At 34.7% G+C, this 22954-nt stretch overlaps 1 long non-coding RNA gene across 1 annotated transcript in view; it reads right to left on the bottom strand.

Annotated features, from left to right (window-relative positions):
- Positions 1–22954, bottom strand: part of LOC141567303 (uncharacterized) — a 55793-nt gene that overhangs the window by 27038 nt on the left and 5801 nt on the right. The gene's annotated exons all lie outside the window — the stretch shown is intronic.

A 22954-nucleotide genomic window follows, 5' to 3' on the forward strand; every position in this document is an offset into this window, starting at 1 on the left:
TCTACATGTTACTGCAAAGGACATTATTCTCAGTCAACATTTATGCTTAGAGATGAAACAAATCATAAAACCAACTAAAATCATTAGATATTATACTAATTAGATTTCTCCTCACTGAAGGGATCTTGAAACAATTCATAAAAGTATAAAACTTCTGAAGAATTAAGGATGCTAGAGAATATTTCTCAATGTATGTCATGGGCTGGTAATAGAAGTCAACTGAAAATGAAACAGTTTTGCCAGTCAATTAAATTGGGGAGGGAGAGATGTTGAATCAAAGTGAAATAGGTTTCTTTTCTGTTGGATTTCTCAGAGCCTTTATTATGCTTATGTGTATTATGAGTCTCCTGTAGTTTGCTGTAGTATTTAACATTTCCAAATTCACATGGCCATAAGTGTCATTTGCACAGAAGAAGTGCTGGGATTAGAATTCCCCAGAAAACACAACCATAGTATTATTTATACTATCCCTTCCATAACCAGCCCCCAATTAAACAGTAAGGGATTGAGTCTCAGAACTGAGATATGACTTACACCAGTCCTCACAGCTATTAGAGACTAAATTCAAATGGTGTAAAACAGAAACCAGATTAGGTGTTTTAAAAGAATTTAACATAGAAGGAACTGTTAAAGAAAGGAGAAACACAGAGATAATAACACAGAGATAATAACTTCAGGAGGCAGATACCAAAGGAAGATGACAGGGTAGAAATTGGGCAATTATAGAGCTTGACTCAGTCATATAAAGAGAGACCACCACCTGGATGGTGACAGAAGCTCAGCAGCTCAGAGAAGAAAACCCCAGAGCTGGGGATTAGACCTCCAAGGACAGGGTGCACCCTGCGATGCTGGTATCACAGGGAAGCTGAGGAGGGGCTCCTCAGAGCGCCTCTGAGCTCTCTGCCCACGTGCTAATAACATCTCGGGACGGCACAGGACAACACTTACACATTTGGGATCAGACTTGCAAAGAGAACGGTCTGTTTGCCTGAAACTGACACCTTGGGGAGGGCATATTGAGGCTAGTTTTGGGAGTGCAAAACACTGGAGGCTAAAATCAACTGTTGTCCAAAGGCGAATAGTAACATTAAAAGGCAAAGCAAGTCAACAAAAGGGAGGATTCTCTTTTTCCCTTTTCGTCAGCTTTCTAATTTCTCTCCAGTGACTCTTATGGAAAGAACCTGAGAGAAATCCCAGCAGCAGAGAACAAATGAAAAGGGTTTCAGCCCCAGTATTGCAAAATAGAGTACAGAGGTTGTATTTGGACCTAGCAGATAAAAGCTTATTAACTAATATAATTCACCCATTTGGTTATTCAGTACCATATATGCACTTCTGTACATATTTATATTATTTCATAACAATAAGATGCAATTATCCTTCATACAGAAATGTTATCATCATTTGTCCAAAAATGAGATACAGAAATCCAAATAGCCATTCTAGCCATTTCTAGGCAACAATCACAGTATTCATTTCTGAGTAATGATATTTAATCTTCTACTACAGTCCCACATGAATATTCTGTTTCCCAAGACTCAACTGCAAGTCTTTTTATGATGAAACACCATTGTATAAAATAGTATGGTAACAGGAGAAGGGAAGTCAAAAGAAAGTACTTAATATAAACAAATACAAATATGTCTAAATATCTATGTGATCTTTATGGATAGAGAGAGCTATATTTATGTCTACAAAAATAATAGCAAGCAAAGAAAAATATGCATACTTCTATATTCCCCATTTCTGTAATTAGTTACATGACTCATTGATATAAATAAGTTCCTTCTTCTATTATCCTTTTCTTTCAGTCAGTAGCTCAGCTTTTAATTTGGAGATTTTTTAGCTGGCTGAATTACTGAAGAGTCTTAATCCACAAGTAGGATAGTTTTCTCACTGCTTCCACTAAAAAAGTCTTAGAAAGCCTTGGAGTTCTAAGATTCTCAGCACTGTTTGAGTCCACTCAAATGCCACCATACAAGTTTTAGCCTCACTTTCCTTCCCAAATACTGTCTTGACTTTCCCATGACAACTGTAAGATTTTGATTTATAATGTAATTCTACAATTAGCACAATTAAAATATACATCTACTTTTTAAGAGAAGCCAGCCCTGCAGCTTCAAGAAATAAGATATTCTTTTAAGACTGCTGTAAAAGTTCTTTTGTTCGCTATTACTTGAAATAAGAACTAAAAGTCAGAAGCTTATACTTATCTGTCTGTAGATTCTCTAGGGCAGTCAGAAGAGGCCGTCCCACCCACAATTCTCGTAGTCATCGTAACTACTAGGAAAATTAAAGACACTTGGTTCTCAGGACATTTCATTACAACAAACAAGAAGTGATCATTTTAATTCATCGTGGTACAACTTCATGTTATGAATTACTACTGTCTTGTTTTCCACTGGAAAGGAGATCAGTGCTTCATGAAAGAGCACAAACATGACTAAATAAATCTCAGAATCTCCTAGTATGAAGTACAGTTCAGATAGAGAAACAACTACTCTCCTTCGGGATGGGGAAGAAAATGAAGGGGTTGGGGTCATTATCTCGGGGAAGATTCCCAAGGAGCTGGTAAGTGTTGAAAAAACTGCTAGTACCTTTAAGAATGGGACAGTGCAGTTACGATGAAGCTAGTTCTGGGAACGAAATAAGAACCTAGAGGCTGAACATGCGCTGCTGCCAGAGTGGGGAGGGAGAGGGTCGGGTCACTATCAGGACAGTTCTCATATAAGAACAGCCTAAGGATGGAATGAGGTCGTCCCTTCCTTTACCTTCTGCCTCATCTCCCCATAGCGCCTCCTACTCTCAGAACTGAGTAGAAAGCATCTTAAACAGAGAGATGAAAATAGTAGTTGAGCGCCAGTGTTATAAAGTATAAAAGGGTGGATTTACATCCAAGAGACAATAGCTTAAACAGGAAGACAGACCGGGACCTAAACTATTCTGGTGTCCAGTTTAAGCTCTTTAAAATGCCTCCTAAATGATTGAATTTCAGGAGCCATAATGAGCTGGTGGAGGGCCATGAAGAATGCAAGAGTGGGAGACTTGTCAGAAAGCACTTACTGGTAAAATCCCATTTCTGTAAGTTACTGTCCAATGAGTCTGCATATATAAATTGCTTACAACAGTGCCAGGCATACATAAGGTGCCATAGTAATACTATAATCATTATGTCATCTTCCTATGTGCTGGTATTAAGCCTTAATATACCATTGATAAAATTAAGGTTAAAAGCACTCCCTGTAAGGTCTATGAAATATATAATGATGGATCTGTGTATAACAAACATTAGCAGGTACAAAAATACAATGTGTGCTATCACACCAAAAACAAAAGAAAACCACAAATCACTGTTGAAAGTTTGAATGATGCACGGTGTTAGTAACCCAAAGGGTACATTTTCAAAGACCTTCCCATAAAGTTTGGCTATTTGATTATGTGTTATGGTTTAATAATATCCTTAACTCATGATTCTGGCAGTCTAATGCTTTCTGTCCCAGAAAATAAATGACGATTATTGTTAAATTCTCCAGGCGCCGAGCCACATTCATCTTTCTGACCGCATGTATAGTGAGTATGGGGGTAAATAGTGGGGGAAACGGGAGATCAGCACTATGATAATATAATGTTCCTCTGAATGGGGATTCTTCCAGAATAGATGCTTATGTGCAGAGTCAGAAAGATAATATGCGAATAGACTTTCCCTACATTTCTACAATTAATTTGCTTTTTTCTCAAATATTACAAAATTAACTGACAGACTGCCTTCTTTAATGTGTATATTTTAGTTCTAATTGAATACATTACAACCTCACAATTTAGTTACTTGTTGGATTAGTTATTCTTGTGTGTTTTTTTTGATGGTGGTGATAGTTTATTAATTTGTTCTCAATGTCTAATTTTTGCATTATCCAAATGTTAATGTAACATGACTCACTTTTATCTGTAGGTCACTTTTCTAGGGATTTTAATTTTTCAGAAAACTTCAACTCCCCCACCAAACACAACTGCAGAATAGTCTAAATAAACCAAAACACAGGTAGTCACAGCAGAGTCACTCTACCCTCATTCAAAGCCTCCTCACTCGTATTTTAAACCTAGTTCACACTAATTAATTTGTTTCTTAACTCAAAGTGATTAAGAGGAGTAAAATGTGGAAAAATAAGGAGACTTTAGAATCAGACCAACAGTACAAATGACAGAGACAGAAGAATATAAAAAGCAGTCACAAAATTGCAGGCTCATTGTGCACTGGGGGCACTGCCCTGACGTCATCAGTGTTTGGAAGAGATCTGTGCACGACGTTAGGTGACCCACGGGCAGGTCACTTACTTCTCTGGGCCTCCATTTCTATAATTGTATAACTGGGGGGCTTGATTAGATGATTTCCAAAGTCGTCTAACATCCAAAATGTCTATTATTTTATATTAATTTTATAATGTTTTCAATGACCTCCATTTAAGATGTCAGAAGAGTATGTGACACCTTTTAAAATTACTACCAAAAGCAGTTAAAGTAAGTAAAAATGGTTTTAGTAAACACTTGTTATTTAGCATGAGTCAGGCATTTTTATAAGTATTTACATGTATGATTTGATTTCATCTCTACCACTATGCAGTGAAGTAGATTCTACTTACGGCCAATGTACAAAAGAGGAAACTGAGGCTCACACAAGTGATGTTAAAACTACAAGTATCTCATGGTGGGACAGATCCAGAATCCATTTTTGTCATCTGCAAACCTTTAAAGCACCTGCCCAAGTTGCACAGAAAGCTCCACATACTTGTACAGGTGCTTCTGCTTTACTCCTGGGTCACAGGCAACCAGCACGTTTCTGGTTTGCAAAGCTGGACACATAACTGGTGACATTGCAGCTACAGCTCATTGATCAGTGACACAGCCTCTGCCCTGCTATATGCAGCCATAGATTCTGCTGCTTAGCGGGTGGCCCAGGTTTCCACAGGAATATTCAAGTTGATTAAATATGATTCCCATTGCTATGCCGCCACATGAATTGAAAACCAACTTCCCACTAAGGGAATACTGACACATGGAGAGGGTTCTCTTCTTTTGGAATATAGCTATTTATAGATTTGTTTATTTTAAAGATCTGTGCTTTTCTGTGTATCTCACAGCAGAAAACATGCACTGTGAAGGCGACCTGGCACAGTTAAACACTTTTTAAATATGGCATCTTAGGCAAGTTACTTAAAATCTCAAATCTTGATTTTCTCATCTAAAAACTGGTAATAATAATAGTTCTTAGCTTATAAGGTTGTTGGGAAGATCAAATGAGTAAATACATATAGTATGTAAAATAGCATCTGACCTATGGTTAAGTGTTGAAAAAACTGTTAGTACCTGCCTCAGAGCTACCCCTTAGGAGCCCCCTGAGAAGTGGGGACACCTGAAAGCTATGTTTGGGAGCTCTTTTTTTTTATTTCCCTATGCCTACTGCAATACCTGATATCTTATAGATGCTCCATAAATTCTTGAATGAATGCCATTTACTTCTCCAAAGCTGTATTTTTTTTTCCATCTCTAATGGACCTAAAACACCAGCTTTGCTTACCTGAAAGAATTATTACAGGTCATATAATACACTAAGCAGTTGATTTTATTTATTGATTTGTTTACTTATTTAATTTATAAAAGTCTGTTAAGGAAGGTATCATTAAGATCTTTACTCCACATTTTACAGACAAGGAAAGAGCTCATATTACTTGCTCACAGTCAGCAGAGAAAAGCCGAGTCAGAATTTGCATCCAGGTTATCTGGTGTCTGAACCAGGATACTCTGTTGCTTCTCTCTGTTAGCCAACATATCATGAGCTAGTTTATGAGAAAGGGCTTAGAATACCGAGCAGCAGGAAGCCAGTAGAAAGCATTTGTATATGCTAACAAGTTCGTAGCGGTGGCCTCTTAGCAATTAGTTCTCTTCAGTGAATCAGGCATTCTCTCTCCCTTTTTATAAGTCTATTCTAGATAGACTTACGAAAGTGATACTTAGTCTAGAATAGATGAGGATGGAGTGCCCTTGCCTTTGCCATACAGATAATTCAAGTGGGCCAATTATCCAGTATATACATTATTCTTATAGTAATTCCTGTTAATTGTCCAACTGCTGGCTCTTTTCTCACTGTTATTGGCAAAAACATATTTAGATTAGGCCATTTTGAAATTCATTAGCAGGTTGTCTGAAAGTCACTTGGACAAGGAAAGAAACACCAACATATGCACACAATTATCTATAAATTTAGTATCGTAATTTTCACTTCCATGCTCCAATATACTCATTTGTAAATAAGGGTACTGAACTTTCTTCATTATATTCATGAGGATTAAAATTTAAATGTAGAGATTCCTCTACAGTGCCTGGCATATATTCGGAGATCAACAAATCATAGCATATGGTGAATACCAATTGAAATGAAGGTTGCAGTTTTTTAAACCAAAATATCCACAGAATAATCTACGTCAAAGGAGTGTGACTCATTCTTCACATATTGTGCAAATATTTAATTCATATCAAGTGTGGCCATCAAGTTCAAGAGAGAGCCTACAGAGACAGGACTATACAGAAACAGAAACAAATTTAGCAAGTGTGGTGACCATAAATTGTATGTGTCAAAGTCTCTATTGTGCATAGATTGATTTCTGCTTCAATACATAGTGTACATATGGCTTTCTGTAGTTTCCCTTTTTCTGAATTTATTTTCCATTATTAATGTGAAACATAAACTTCACTCATTCATACTGAGAACTTATAATGTGCCAGAGCTGCACTGAAATTTAAAAAAAAAAAAAAAACAACAGTAAAAGGTACCCTATGCCCTCAAGGAACTCAGTCTAGTGAAAAGAGAGAAACATCAACAAATAATTAGAATCTAGGAAAGACGTGCTAATGGAGATATTTAGAACACAATAGGGCAGTAATGAAGAAGACATGGGTAAGTGAGTGCCATGCTCTGCTAGGGGTGGTAAGTAACCCAGGAAGAAAAGAGCAACCTTTGCCAAACTGGCTCACTCTCCAAATTTGTTCATTTACTTTCTCAGTAGAAACTGCTCTAGCAGAAGAAATATGGGGGAAAGCTAGAAATATCCATAGGGTGAGACTTATAAAAAGGGAGAGAGAATGCCTGACTCACTGAAGAGAACTAATTGCTAAGAGGCCACCGCTACGAATATGTATTTGGTAAAAATAAAAAGTCATCAGGTTATAACTAATGCAGTTTACCAGCTTCTTGAGCTCAACAAATTAGTGAATCAAATCGTTTCTTCTTTAAATGATTTAAGAAACGACAGCCCCCATTTCATATTTACCATGATGTCTCCACTAGAAAATAAATGTTTAAACAGCTTTTAGGAGTATCAATAGATGCATGGGTATTTCCCTCCATTTGTTGAGTGGCAAAAGTATTTCCTTTTTTCTTTTAGTATACATTCTAGACTCCTGAGAGACATGGTAATTGCACCTGCCTGATTTCCTTTCTGAATCAATCAAGTATTTATCTACAAGGTCAATTACAAAAAGATAAGCCCAGAAAGTTCAAATAATTTAAAAATAATTAGTTTTAAAGACTAACATTTTAAACTAATAGACAAAGCAAAGGAACCTAAATAATGCTGTACAGAAGATTTCTTTCAAGCAATCATATCTATAAGGTCATATTTACTTAATTTGACTTATTTGCTTCCATAGGAAAAAAATAAATAATAAAACAAATTTTCCTGCAAGTTTTGTTGTTTCGTTTTCATTTATTTTACTCTTCTTTTTAAAAATCAATACAATTCTGAGATTATTTGAAAGGAGTTTTGGAATGCAACATCAATAATTTGTAATAGTGATTATCTACTTATTTTTGACGTAGTAAAAAAGAGATCCATAGTTATCCTTTAGTGTATTTGTGTGTGTGTGTGTGTGTATGTGTATGTATGTGTATCTATGTCTGTGTATCTGTGCATGTACTCTAGTTTTATTTTTTAAAAATTGCAGTTTCATTGAGGTAAAATTTATATAAAAAACACTGCACATATTTAATATATACAATTTGATGAGTTTGGACATATGCATACTTCAGTGATACCATCACCACAATCGAGGATATAAACATAGTCATTACCTCCAAAAGTTTCCTAGCGTCCCTTCTCTCTTCTTCTTCCCTATTTGTGGGTTTATTCATTGTATAAAATGTCACTTATCCTCATGCTTTTATTAATAATATTTTATTGCTATCCTTGATCGTTTTACACGTTTCAAAGCACTTGAAATCTATTTTCTGAATTTACCCTCTTACAATCATGATGAAATCCGCATGAGCAGGTACCATTATTCTCATTTTGTAAATAAGAAACTAGAGGGTACAGGTGCTCAAGTGATTTTCCGAATTTCTCATAGTGAGTCAGTTACCGTGATTTGTATAGAACTGAACTGAGGGCTCTCAGTTTCGTTCATTTTACAACATTCTACCCATGATATTTTAACTGATTCAAAACCTGGGCAAAACTCACAGAAAAAGCAAATACAAATACATAAAATATGACAATACGGTTCAGACAAACTACAGTAGCCGAAAGCAGCATTTCACAGCCCTTTTAGATGTACATGATGGGGTGTGCTGTTTTTTAAGGTCAAATTGAAGCTCTCGTCTAGAAATAGGTTTTGTCTGAATAAGAAGAAAATCTTTATTCTTATATCTCTATTTTGCTGACCATAACATGAAGCATTCTGGAAAGTCAAAGACTTCAGAAATTCCCCTTTATATAGTAAGTATTTTTCCTAGCTCCCAAATACTGAAAAGAATGTTCAAAGTATCTTTGAAGAAGGAAAAGGGAATGTATTACTTCCCCATGTCTGTGCATTTCTAAAACTCTTTTGGAATATTTATTCAAAGCTAAGTTTATAATGTAGACAGTTTCTCTCTGCCTTCTGTAAATCTTAAGAGAGGCAATAATTCTATATCAAATTCCATTTATGGCACAATGATGCAGATCGAACGCTGTTTTCCAAAGCTCTTCTTGATGTGTTTCTTGAGCCACTACAGAAGAGGAAAAACAAACAAACAAACAAACAAACAAACAAAAAAACCCCTAAACCTCTAGCTTATACTGTTTATTTATTTTTGAGATTATATGTCGTGAGGTTGGAGAAAAAAATCTTAAAATGGCAGCAAATACTGAAAGAGATGCTGAAGCAGTTTAAAGGATAGTTAAAAACAAGGGAATTTGAGGGGAAAAAATCCTGTTAGGTTATTTATAGAGATGTTGCTCCAATATTCCTCTTCTATTTATCTTGCAGACATATTCAACATTCTTATTTTCTTTTCTGGGGATATGGCTGTATATATAAGGGCTTGATAGAAGTTTTCTCATCATATAGCATGGCTAATAGTGTTTATTCAATTGCTAGCTATTGTTTCAAAATAATAACTTAAATTAACCCACTCTTTGCTCTATTAGATAATGCAATTCCTGGGGTGAATTTTTCACAGTGGGCTAGAATTTTTTATAAAAGGGCTGAAGGAAAAAACTTTTTCACATTTTATTAATGAGTTGACCTTAATAATTGAGCGAACATTTTACTGACCAAAATCTACAAGTAAATGCAAAAGTGTAGTTAAAAAAAGAACACTCAGAATTTCTATCGCTTCGTATCTCTTAAAGGCAGCTTAATTGTTAATATTCAGGTAACGTCATGTGATAATATAACACTTGAACATGCTTTTCATGACAGCTTGGAAAACAAATCAGAATGAAAGCATTATAATCACCAAGACGTTAGTCTGAAAATAGCTACATTTCATTTATATCTGAAATGTTGATTTTTACCTTCATTATGTTTCTAGAACCTTCTCTTTGTTTATTATTACGAAAGAGTGGTATAATGGGGGTGAAATGTATACAATGACTTGTATTCATCTTTTGTTATCGGTATATATTATTACAATTTTAATACAGTTATTGTTCCTTTCTTAAAATGTGTATACAGTTTTTGCCACCCACTGTGTGTGTGTGTGTGTGTGTGTGTGTGTATAAAACATATATTACATTAAAACATATATGCCATGGTATGCATGCATATGTATTTATACATACAGAGGATGCCAAAAAAATGTGTACATATTTTAAGAAAGGAAAAAACTGTATTAAAATTATGCTGATGGTAACCACTTTGAGCACCTCTTATAATTGCAGAAGTAAAATGTGATTGGTATTCACCTTTTTTTATTGGTATATATCGAGTATTACAATTTTGAAACAAACTCATAGATACAGACAACAGAATGGTGGTTACCAGAGGGGAAGTGAGATACGGGAAGGATGAAGAGAGTAGAGAGGGTCAAATATATGGTGACTAGTGACAGAAGTAGATTAGACTTCACGTGGCGAGCCCACAATGGGGTGTATAGAAGCCATATTATAAAATTTTACACCTGAAATATTATTATCCAGTGTTACTCCAATAAGTTTAGTTTAAAAAAATAAACTACAAAATAAAAAGTATGGACTCAGGTTCTGATTCAAGATGGTGACTCCTGAACACACTTTGCATAGGAACACACTGAATCCACAGCTACATATGGAACAACTTCCTCTCAAAAATACCTAAAAATCAGCTGAACAACTTCTAAGCGTGGACGAATGAGAGAGAGTCCACATGAATGCTGATATGACAGTCTGGGACACAAACTCTCCCTAAACCCAAGCCCTGGCATGGTAACACACAGTCGGGATGGGATTCAAAACTCAGAGCTTCTCAGGGCCTAGCATGGAAGTAAAGATGGAGGGGCTCTGGGATTTTGTATGGAAGAGGCCAGTGCTTGTCTGAGGGGCAGGCATCCGATTTGACACACATTTGGGGAGCCTGCTGGGGTGGTATCCAGGGATGGGCACCTTTGCTAGCTCCCTCCACCTAGTTCCAGCTGACAGGTGCCTTTATGTATTTATTTTTTTTAAGTGTGGGCTCAGAATTTAAAATAACTGGTCAACCAATTTTGATCCAATATAAAGGTTTACTATCTCATTTCTTATCCTATTAATTAAGTCTAAGGTGACATGGTGGCCATAGGACAAGGTTGACTTGTATTGTTCTTATTGTAAACCAACCCCTCATTTTTAACTATTGTGTGGTGTGTGTGTGTGTGTGCACTTTTATTAAGTCATTATTCATTTACTCAAAATCGATGGAGGATTTCGCTGCAGTGAGAAGGGAAAAGTATTATTCCTCTACATACAAACTCTCTATCCAAGAGAAAGGGTTTCATTAAATTTTGTGTGTATAGTTCCCCAAGAATAGCACATTGAAGTAGTAGCTAGTGGATAATCCATAATAAAGAGATGCCTTTTTAATAGCTTGGGTATATAGCAACCTGATATATCCATCAATCAACAAGCATGAATCAAGAATCTACTACACAAAGTACTGTACAAGATATAATGGTCAATGATATAATGGTCAATAATATTTGTTGCTTTGATCTTAAACATACAACAGGATCTCTATTATGTAAAGGCGTTTTCTGTAACTGCCATCAGCAGAATTTCTTTGGTAATTTGAGTTATGACCTCTGCAGAATCTGTGTCACTGCTATAGTCACCAGTATCTATAATCACTAAAATGTTATTTTCCTCAACAAATTCACCTACTAATGAGTTTAAGTGTGGTTGTGTGTGAATGATACAAGTGCTGGAGTTAAAACACAGTCTAGCAATACAGCTACGTTTTACTGTCATAAAACACAAGTGACAGTTCTATTCCTGAACTTAAGATATATAATATCACTTGCTGTGCTGAATTATTTATTCCAAATGTATCTGTGAAATCTTTTTAACATGGGATATGTGCAGGCAAGATAAAACTCATAAATTTAATAAATTTACTTAGTGTGTCAGGAGTTCAAAATTTATCATAAGTGTAGTATAAACTTCTGCACTGGTAACAGAACCTCAATGCTGTCATCTATAAAGGATCTCATTTGCTCATCTCAGTGGGATACATAGAGGCACGTTTTGACTCTCTTTGGGTTGTTTCGTACACAGATTAGGAAAGAAAATTTTGTAATATGTCATAAGACTCTTCAAGAATTAAGGGCAAAGATTATCAAGTGTTTACCAAAATTTGGTTTTCCTTTCTTTAAAATATTTAATATAAACTACCAATAAAACATTCAAATATTTATGGGACAAGACACAAATTATTGAAAATCGCTACCTATATTTCTGTAAGATGAGTGTACAGATCAATCTTCCATGTGTTAAATCATCCTCTTCCATGGACTTTAGATTAAACCTCTAACCTGTGATGGCTATCTTATAATTTTGAAATTCATGTTCATAATGAAGGACTTGGTTGAAAGAACGAGGTTGTATGAAGGTAAAATTATTCCTTCTACGATAAATACAATGGCAATTCATGCTCTGAGATCAATATCATTAGGGTAATAATTGTACAAATAACACCTTTGTAGAAAAAAATCAAAATTTTTTACCTACAAACAAGGGTAGCTCTTTCCCAACTCCTCAAAAGTACATTAACATATACAGGATAAGAGAAAGTATGATCTTTATTCTGAAAATAGAGGTGTGCAAATACACACACACACACACATATACACACACATACACACACTGAAATTTGATATAAAAATAAGTATTTTCTTATATCCTATTCAAAGAATCAGAATAACTAATGATTTTCAAGAGTCCTATTTTAAGGGATTTACAATCTCTATGTGATGAATCTTTATGGATCAAAAGTTATAGGAACAAAATCCAGAGTATAAAATCAATAGGAAAAGCAAAGACTTATTCACTGAAATAAATCAGTAGTATAACTAACATTTCTCTCAGCCCACGATATTGCAACTTGACAAAAACAAGAAAATAAATAATATGTCAGTTAAGATAAATAATAACTATGTGAATAGTGAGTATACTTTATTTTCAAGGAACTGTGGGCCATTTACAAAAGTTGACCACATATTACGCATATGTTTCCCTGAAAATAGGGCCTAACCCAAAAATAAGCCCCAGTTAAGATCGTCAGCCAGACGGACGCATTTAGTACATTATGATGATGTTCCAGAAAAAGAGGACATGATTGTATTTGAATAAATGTAGATTGTTGTACTTGAAAAAATAAGACGTCTCCTGAAAATATGCCCGAATGTATCTTTCGGAGCAAAAATTAATATAAGACCCTGTCTTATTTTGGGGGAAACACAGTAGGCTTCGAAAAAAATACTTTTGTAGATTCTAGAAAGTAGACATTTTATAGAAATCGTTCACTGTTCAAAGTGGAATCTAGTCAGAAACTAATTGGAAAAATAGAAATAAGTATATCTGAGCAGAGAAAGAAAACTTTTCCCTGCTTAACAACTCTTGGACCAAAGAGCAAATTTAAAACTTAGCTTTAGAGTATCTATTCGATTGTTACAAAAGTAACTGCAGTTTAAAAGGTTAAAAATAATTGCAAAATCTGCAATTATTTTTGCACCAATCTAATATAAAATATATATAATAAAAACACTGCTAAATCAGCATCACCACTGTCAAAACACCAGAGGCACTCCTATTAAAGACAGGAAGGAAATAAAGGACTAAAGTCAACATTAATAGCATACAGTTGTTTTGGAAGAATCAGCCAATACAATCAAATATAGGAAAAATATTAAGTACAAGCAATAGAGGATAAAAAATACATAACATGATTTTATGAATATAAAACCCAAAGGAACTATCTTAGAAGTTATTAGAACTATACAACTACTAGAAGCTAACACAGAAGAAAATCTAGATAGCCTAGGGTTTGGCGATAATTTTTTAGATACAATGCCAAAGACACAATAACAAAAGAAAGAAAAAATAAGCTAGACTTCACTAAAATTGAAAATTTCTGGTCTGTGAACACACTGACAAGGGAATAAAAAAACAAGTCCCAGACAGGAGAAATATTTACAAAAGACATATCTGATAAAAGAATATTACTCAAAATATACAAAGACCTCTTAAAACTCAAAAATAAGAAAACAAACCATTATATAACACACAAAAATAACATATTGTTACATAAAACAATGTATATATTCTAATGTATATATTCTAAAATACATTATGAGAAACCTAGAAACTTAATTGGGAGGTAAATCACATGGTTGTTCGACAGAGAGATTGTAAGAGAGTACTTCATTTCTCTAAAATTTGCACATTTTAAAGTACTATCATGTTTTTAAAACTGCAAATCATCTAGTATCTTCATTTTAAAAATATATTAGTGAGAGATTCTCTTTTCTCTATATTTCCTTTCACTACATTCCCTCTGACTTAACATATAGGCATGTAACTTACAGGCTTGCATTTCTTACAAGAGAGAAGGTAGTGAAAAGGAATTGAGTTTACTTTTTAAAATTTATAAATTATAATTATTTCTATATTAGACCAAATTACAGGATTAAATTATTTCACTATAGTGCACTATTGTTATAAATGGGCTAAATGAACTTATTTGGATGCAATTTTTTTTATCATTGTCTTTTCTTTCAGTCCTCTTAATTTTTCTACTCTTTAGCATTCTTCTATTTTTACATCTTTTATTTAGTGTTTCAGACTATTTTCATGTCCTTTATAACACTAGGTTTTAGTTATAAAAACAAATAATTGAGCATTCCTAGATGATTTTGCTTAGTGAAATTGTTCAAAAGCAATACCATCTTTGAAAAATGTATTAAGATTTCCTGTAAAAGTGTTTAATTAAGGAAAAGGTCTTCTTGCCAAAATTACAATTTAAATAACCCATTTTCTTGTATGAGCCTAATTATTCTGACATTTCTATTCTCAGACAGAAATAAAAAACAAAAGATTCTTGGCTTTCAAGAAATTTCTAAAGAAATCAGAAAAATTCTTTCAAAATACATGCATAGTTAGCTGACATCTACTGACATGACTCCTGCCTTTAAGTTGCTCAGTCTTGTAGAAAGACAATAAATAAATATCAGAAAATAAGATGAAATAAGATCCAAGCTACAAAGGAAAAACAACAGTTTCCATTTGTTCTGAGAGAATAGTCTCTCGATGCGGTTGCTAGGATCAAGTGAGATAATGCATGAAATCTGCTTCATATAGTACCTGAAGTAAGGTAATGTTCATTAAATGGCAGTGCGAGGAATTGCTGTCTCATTGGTCTTTGTCTTGGTTTGGGTTCTCCAGAAGCAGATTCTAAGACAAGGATTTGAGAGTAAATAGTTTATGCAGTAGGTGACCCCACAGCACTTACATTCCGAGGCTACAGCACTTATATTCCCACTGTGAGCTCAGACCCGCAGGGAAACTCAAGGAGATGGTACACATCACAAGGTCACGCCTCAGAGTTGTCCCCCAGTCTACTCCATGAGGTGAGGAAACTGATGGTATTTATCCAACTCACAGGCTGCCATTGGGAGAAAACAGATTCCCAGGACAGTAATTCTCTTCTGACTGGGCCTAAACATGGGTTCATTGCACCTGCATCTTACCCCAAAAGTCTTCAGGTGAAGAATTATTTACATTCACAGTAAGAAGCCTTTTGTTCTTGAGGTGAATCCAAGTACCCACAATGTCTTCTATACTCTGCAATGGTTGTAATCATTATTACTGAAATCATGTAGGAGAATAAACAGAGTCACCAAATTTGTCCCTGAGGGTAAAACTTTACAAAGAAACGATGATCGAGCTATAACATTTGGAAGACAAACTTCTGGAAGTTGGGAGTTTGCCAGATAAAGAGGGAACATCATGCTGAAAGGTCTAAAGAGGGCATGGTCCCTTTGATCACTGAAAGCAGTTTTGTGGGCCTGCAGTGCAGGTTAGGGATAGACCCTCCAAAGGACAAAGACAAAGAAGTCACCAAAGATCAAAAATAATGTAGCATGTAACACTGCAGTATTTGTATCTCATTCTGAGAAAAATGGAGGCCCACAGAGGTATTTTATGCCAGAGAGTGACAGGATCCAATGCGAGCTTTAGACAGATTACTCTCCTGCTGTAAGCAAGATGAAAAAGAAGGTATTAACCAACAATGAGTAGAAAGTTTGGCCTAAGTTCCAAAGAGATTATCACAGTTTGGATCATGAAGGTAAAACATGCCACAGGTACCTTCTAGCCATAGGATTCAGCAGACTGACCCTCTGTACGGGGATCTGAGGCCTTCTAAGGCCAGTGCAATAAAAGTCCTTCCCATTACAGAACCATTTTGGGATCTAGTTATTAAAACCCTAAGTGGTCAGATTAGTATTTACTTTCCTAAAGAAAAACAAGAATTGGCCAGTAAAAATGAGAACTCACATTTAAAGAAAAGAAAAAGAATATCATCAAAATGACTTGAGAATGTATCATGTGAATCTACTGATGTTCAAAATAAAGAAATCTTGCTCATATGGGAAGTACTGTATCCAAATTAAAAACATAAAAATTCTCAAAATATTAATAGTAGCTATCGCTAGGTATGGGATACGCAGTGATTGTTATTCTTCTAGTCTTAGATGGCCTGAGGGTTTTATTTTCTTATTAAATTTATTGGGGTGACACTGGTTAGTAAAAATTATATAGGTTTCAAGTGGACATTACTATAATACATTCTCTATATATTGCATCGTATGTGCACCACCCAGAGTCAGTTCTTCTAGCATCACCATATACTTGACTCCCTTTTCCCTCTTCTACCTCCCACTTTCCACCTTTACCTTCTGGTAACCACTAACCTGTTGTCGGTGTCTATAAGTTTTTGTTTCTTTACTTGATTGTCTTGTTCCTTTGTTGCTTTCAGTTTTATATTCCACCTGTTAGAATGGCTGTCATCAACAAGACAAATAATAACAACTGCTGGAGAAGCTGTGGAGATAAAGGAACTCTCATATATTGCTGGTGGAAATGTAAATTGGTACAGCCACTATGGAAAACAGTTTGGAGGTTCCTCAAAAATTCAGAGTAGAATTACTATATAACCCAGGAATCCCTCTCCTGGGTACCTATCCCACAAATCTGAAAACATGTATCCGTAAAGGTATATATACCACAATGTTCTCTGCAGCATTATTCACAGTGGCTAAGATATGGAAACAACCAAAGTGTCCTTCAATAGATGACCACATAAAGGAGATGTGGTATACATACACAATGGAATATTACTCAACCATAACGAAAGATGAAATACTGCAATTTGCAACAACATGGATGGATCTTGAGATTATCATGCTATGTGCAATAGGTGAGACTGAAAGGGTCAAGAACCATGTGAATTCACTCATATCTGAGGGTGTTTTTTTTTAATGGATATCTATACCTTCATACAAGTAACATTAAAAACTAAAACTGATATAGTACTCTATAGAATTATTCTATTTAACGACTGTTAGTGGTATCAGATGCCTAAGAGATATGGCTGAAGGATGATAAATATATTTTATCTTCTGGTCAACCTTTAATTGATTCACAGTTGCCTAGGGCACTGTAGTAAGAATGATTCTGAAGCTGCACTTGACTTCAGTAGAGAAGAGTACTGTGATGGACTAGTGCTGCCTGCCATGGGTGCAAAATGTGAAAATTATGGTTTCTGTCAGGTGTTTGCCATTTGTTCTCTAAATCAACTCTCTTATTTTACTGATGACAAAACGGAAGCCCTCTGAACGGAAGAGATTTACTCCCAAAGATCATACACAGTTCTAATTACAGATCAATTATATTCAGTTCCAATTTGGTATACAAAAAGATATATGCCTTGAAAAGTCTCACTCATATACTAAACATGCCTTGCGGTGAATATGCAAATAATATGAAGATCCTTTAAAAATGCAAAACTAAAGAATGAATAAAAATAGTCCCCCTAAGTTGTCCTAATCACAGAATCATTTTCCCTATTCAGAATTCCACAGCCTAAGCTATCTAAGTCCACCTGATCTGAGAGCTCACATTTATTTTTAAATCCACGAGCTGGCATGCCCAGACTCGAGGCATCATTTTCTCTAAATTAAATAACAGTCAAGATTCTGCCACTTTCCTAATGAGGACTCATGCACAGCACCAAGCCTTCTGAAGTGTACTCAGGTGAGGACGTGTGATTTTTAACATCTAGATTTGCTAAGGAACTCATTTAAAGAAAGTGTCCTAAAAAGAGCTCTTAAGATTCAACACATGATTAAACAGGGAAAGGCTGCAGAACTCTGCATTTGTCTTAAAGGAGAACCAAAGTACAACAAGGTTATCCCTTCTAGATGAGACCTGCTCCTGACTCATTTAACAATGAATGCAGCAATTTCCAACGAAGGTGGGACGTAGTGATGTTTAGGAACAGTGATGACAGTTTGGACCCTCTGTGGACCACATGATCCAGACTGCTTCTCCTCTCAGATTCAGGGATGATCTTATACGAGTATATTAAGTCTGTAAATACTAGGTTTGGTGCAAAAGTAACTGCGATTTCAAAGGTTAAAAACAACTGCAAAAACCGCAATTACTTTTGCACCAACCTAATATCAATCTCTGCTTGTATCACTCAAGTGAGGAGGTGCCTCCTATTTGTCCTTCAGCTCTCAACTGAGTTGTCACTTCGAACCGGAAGTTTGTCCTTTTCTCCAAACTGAGTCTTGTGTCTTTTCTAAACATTCTCTTATATTTTTTGTATTTCCTGGGTAACAGCACACACTGGTGTACAAAAGTCCTGCCTTATCTGTGGGGGATACGGTGCCAAGGCCCGTAGCGGATGCCTAAAACCCTGAGGAGTACCAAACCCCAGATATACTGTGTTTTCTCCTATACAAACATACTTATGTGAAGCTTAATTTATAAATTAGTTATGGTAAGAAGATTAACAACAATAATATCATAGAATGGTTATAATATACTGTAATAAAAGTTATGTGAACATGGTCTCTCTCTCAAAGTATCTTATTGTACAGTACTCACTCTTCTTGTGATGATGAGATGATACAATGCCCATGTGACAATATGGAGTGAGGTGAATGACACAGGTGTAATAATGTAACATTAGGCTACATGTTACATGTTACCGTATTTCCCTGAAAATAAGACCTAGCCGGACAGTCAGCTTTAATGCATTTTTTGGAGCAAAAATTAATATAAGACCCGGTATTATATTATAGTAAAATAAGACTGGGTCTTATATTACTATGTTATGTTATATAAGACCTGTCCGTATATTATAGTAAGACAAGACCGAGTTTTATATTAACTTTTGCTCCAAAAGACCCATTAGAGCTGATTGTCCGGCTAGGTCTTCTTTTCGAGGAAACATGGTATAAACGTTACTTAAACACAAACACTGTGATGCCACAACAGTCTATCTGATAACCCGTCTATCTGATGGCCACTAAAGTGACTAACGGACAAGGAACATACACAGTGTGGAGACATTGGACAAAGGAATGATTTGTGAATCTTGGGCCAGATGAAGTGGGCTCGCAAGATTTCATTGTGCTACTCAGAACAGCATGTGATTTAAAATTCACCGATTGTTTATTTCTGGAATTTTCCATTTGATATTTTCAGACTAAGGTTGACTGTGGGTAACTGAAATGGATAAGAGGAACTACTTCACTGCCTATTATCTATTTTACTTGTATTTCCTCCATATACATGATAAGCTCTGTGTGGGCAGACAGCACGTCTTTCATTTCTATTGAGAATTCTTTCATCCCTGCAATGGTGTGTACTCTATAATGTTATTGCTAAATACATACACATGAAAGAACAAGTGAATAAATTAAAGACTGCCCGTTATATTTTTAGTGAGGTATTAGGAATGTAAATGTTCTAGTTTCATTGCACCATTGGTTCTAAGTCTGCCATTAATCTACGTGGGACTGATGGGAGGTGGGTATGGGAAGGGCACTACTGCTGAGCAATCGTAAAATATATGATCAGGGGGGTAAACCCTTTCCATTCTGACTAGTTCTCAAGATTTTAAGTGTTACCTATGTGCAAAAAATGAGACAAAACCTAACTTATCCCTCTGATGCTCACCAGTTCAAAGGGATAACGTATTGATTTGGGCTGCTAACGTTTGGAACAGTCAGAGCAAGTAAAACAATAAAGACTGTCAGTATATAAATCTCATTAACTTGCACATTTTGAAGTTGATAAAAACAAGTAGAATTGGCTTTCCTTCATTTCAGAGTAATTACTGTATTCAAAACTTAGAAAGTCAATAAATGCATTTCAATGTATATGATACAATAATCACGCATTATGGTCCATTTTCAAACAAATCATAATTACCATTTGAATATGACTCAAATCACCAAGGGACTTTCAGAAATGCTAAATTACTTGCAATTTGAACATGCTAAAAATGCCATGCCATTTACCACACAGAACAGATGAGTGATGGGCCAAACTTAGAAAATGCAATTCACTCTAACTGATGTTACGAAAATGCTTAACAGATGGTATGGTCACTAAGGTTACACGAGGACTGTTTATTACAAAAAAAAAAATCTCATTTTAGATATTTTCAGGGATTTCTAATTAAGATGTTTTTAAATACTTTAAGCCTTCTCTGTTCTGGGAATATTAACTCAATCCAATCCAAAATCCAATTATTTTTTAATATATTTTTTATTTTTTGCACAAGATGCAGAAATCTCTCGTCTAGCCATTTAAGCCATTTGAGCTCTTTAAAGTCTCTCTTTAGGTACAGGGTTTTCTGTTTGTTTTCTTTCATTTGGATAACATATTCTATTTGAGAATCTACTAAACACCGGACTCTATGCTAGGACTGATAGAGTTTAAAGATAATATACCAACTCTGAAGGAGTCATGTTTTTGCACAAGATGACCACTGGTGACTAAATGTTGAAAATATGAGTCTTCTGCCTCAATGACTGTAGGGAATGTAAATTGGTATACAGCTAATATGGAAAACAGGAAGTTTTTTCAAAACATTAAAAATTGATCTACCATATGATTCGGCAATCCTAGACGTGTATATGTTAGTACCAGGTAGGTTCCTGTAGATGGTTAACCCATTACATCAGAGAGACTTTGGGGCAGAAAATGAGAAATATTTATTGAAGATGAGAAGAGTCATGAGGTTACATCTTCAGAAACATAGGTGTCACAGCAATTGACAAAATTTAAGGATACTGAGATGTTATGGGGTAGAAATAAGAAATATCTGATACACTATCAAATTAAAAATATCGATTTCTAGTTTTACAGGAATTCTTATAATGACTGGTTTAAATTTCATAAAATTATTTCTTCTGCATCTATGAGATAATCAGAGTTTTCTATTTTTTTTTAATTTTAGAAGAATTTGGGGTCTATGTTTGCAAGTATGATTGGACTATAACTTTATTCTTCATACCATTCTTGCCTTGCTTTGGCATCAATTTTATACTTATAAGAATATTTGGGAATATTTCCCAATTTTCTACTCTCTTAATATTTTCTTTGAGATACAAATTATCTATCTTTTGGAGTTTGGAAGAATTTTCTATAAATCTATCTAGATCTGGTATTATTAACATCATAGGTTGTATTTCAGCTATGGATTCATATTGTTTGATAGTTAGAAGCTTATTCAGATTTTTCCCTTCTTTAGAGAGTTTTGGTGAGTATTTGTTGTCTATTAAAGTTTTTAAATGTATTATATGTAAAATTACATAGGATTTTTGTATATATCTCTTTCTTTCCATTTTTTTAACACTAATGAAATTATGCATATTTTCTCTGCGTGATGCTTATACATTTGTTGTTTGTGGTCCTAAAGTTTCACTATATTGTGTATTTGTACGGATGTATTGCTATTAATTCTTTTTTGGTTTTCATCAATTTTTAATAATTATAACTATTATCTCCTTGGTTATTGGATTTAGCTCATTATGTCTGTTCTCACCTTTTAGAAATTCTGTTAGATATGCATTGCAATATTTCACTTGTATTTGAAAAACGTATTATATTTTGCCCATTATTTTCTTTACTTTGGCTTTTTTATTCACTAATATCCTTAACACTTAATACCATTGATTCTAGATAAATCTTAGTTCTCTGAGGGCATGCATTTATTTATCCATTTATACATATATTAAATATATGTTGACTGCCAGCTGAGTGTGCGTTAGGTACCATGTGAGGCATTGGAGATTTAATGGCAAACAAAACTGATACATACTCTGTTCTCAGGAAAATTAAAGATGCTGTAATTCTTGTTGCTAGATTATTGTCCATGACCACAATGATTTCCTTAAGATATATTCTAGACATAGATTTCCTGGTTGAAAAAAGTGTGAAACACGCTCACATACTGTTGCCAAATTTTCATTAGTTTGTACTAATTTATATACACTAGCCAATTTAAAGGCCAAAACACTCTCCCATAATGTATGTATTGTGTGAGTTGCATTGTGTGCATATATGTGAATGCAGTCAGTGAAAGTCCTTTTTTGTTTAGATATTGTCAAGCATTTCCTATACTTTTTTTAGAATAAGGTAAAGTAAATCAATATGAAATTAATCATTCTAACTAAATCTTAACAGTTCATATGAATTTATTGGATAAAATGTGGCTGTTAGATTTCCTGGGGGTTCCATTAATCCATGCTATTTCTTTGATTCTTCACAACAGAGGTAATTCATAGATAATTAAAATCTACAAGGTCTTTGTAAATCCTACGAGTTATTTCACTGATTTACTGGGTTGAGAAAAATAAAATGAGATTCCAGAATATTTCATTTTAGAAATATTGCCTGGACATTATTTCAATTAACAACTATTTAATATTAAAAGTTTGACATTTGTCAGTAAGTAAACTCAGACTTATTTAAAAATGTTGTCAAGAGTCCAATCCTTAAAAATCTGCCTGAACAACTAGATAAAAATATTATACAATAGGAGTATGAGTTGTTTCTTTGAACATGGACTGATAAAAAAGTTTTTAATTATCAGACTATACTTCTCTTGCAAC

The sequence above is a fragment of the Rhinolophus sinicus genome, linkage group LG10, assembly GCF_036562045.2.
Source record: "Rhinolophus sinicus isolate RSC01 linkage group LG10, ASM3656204v1, whole genome shotgun sequence".
Lineage (NCBI taxonomy): Eukaryota > Metazoa > Chordata > Mammalia > Chiroptera > Rhinolophidae > Rhinolophus > Rhinolophus sinicus.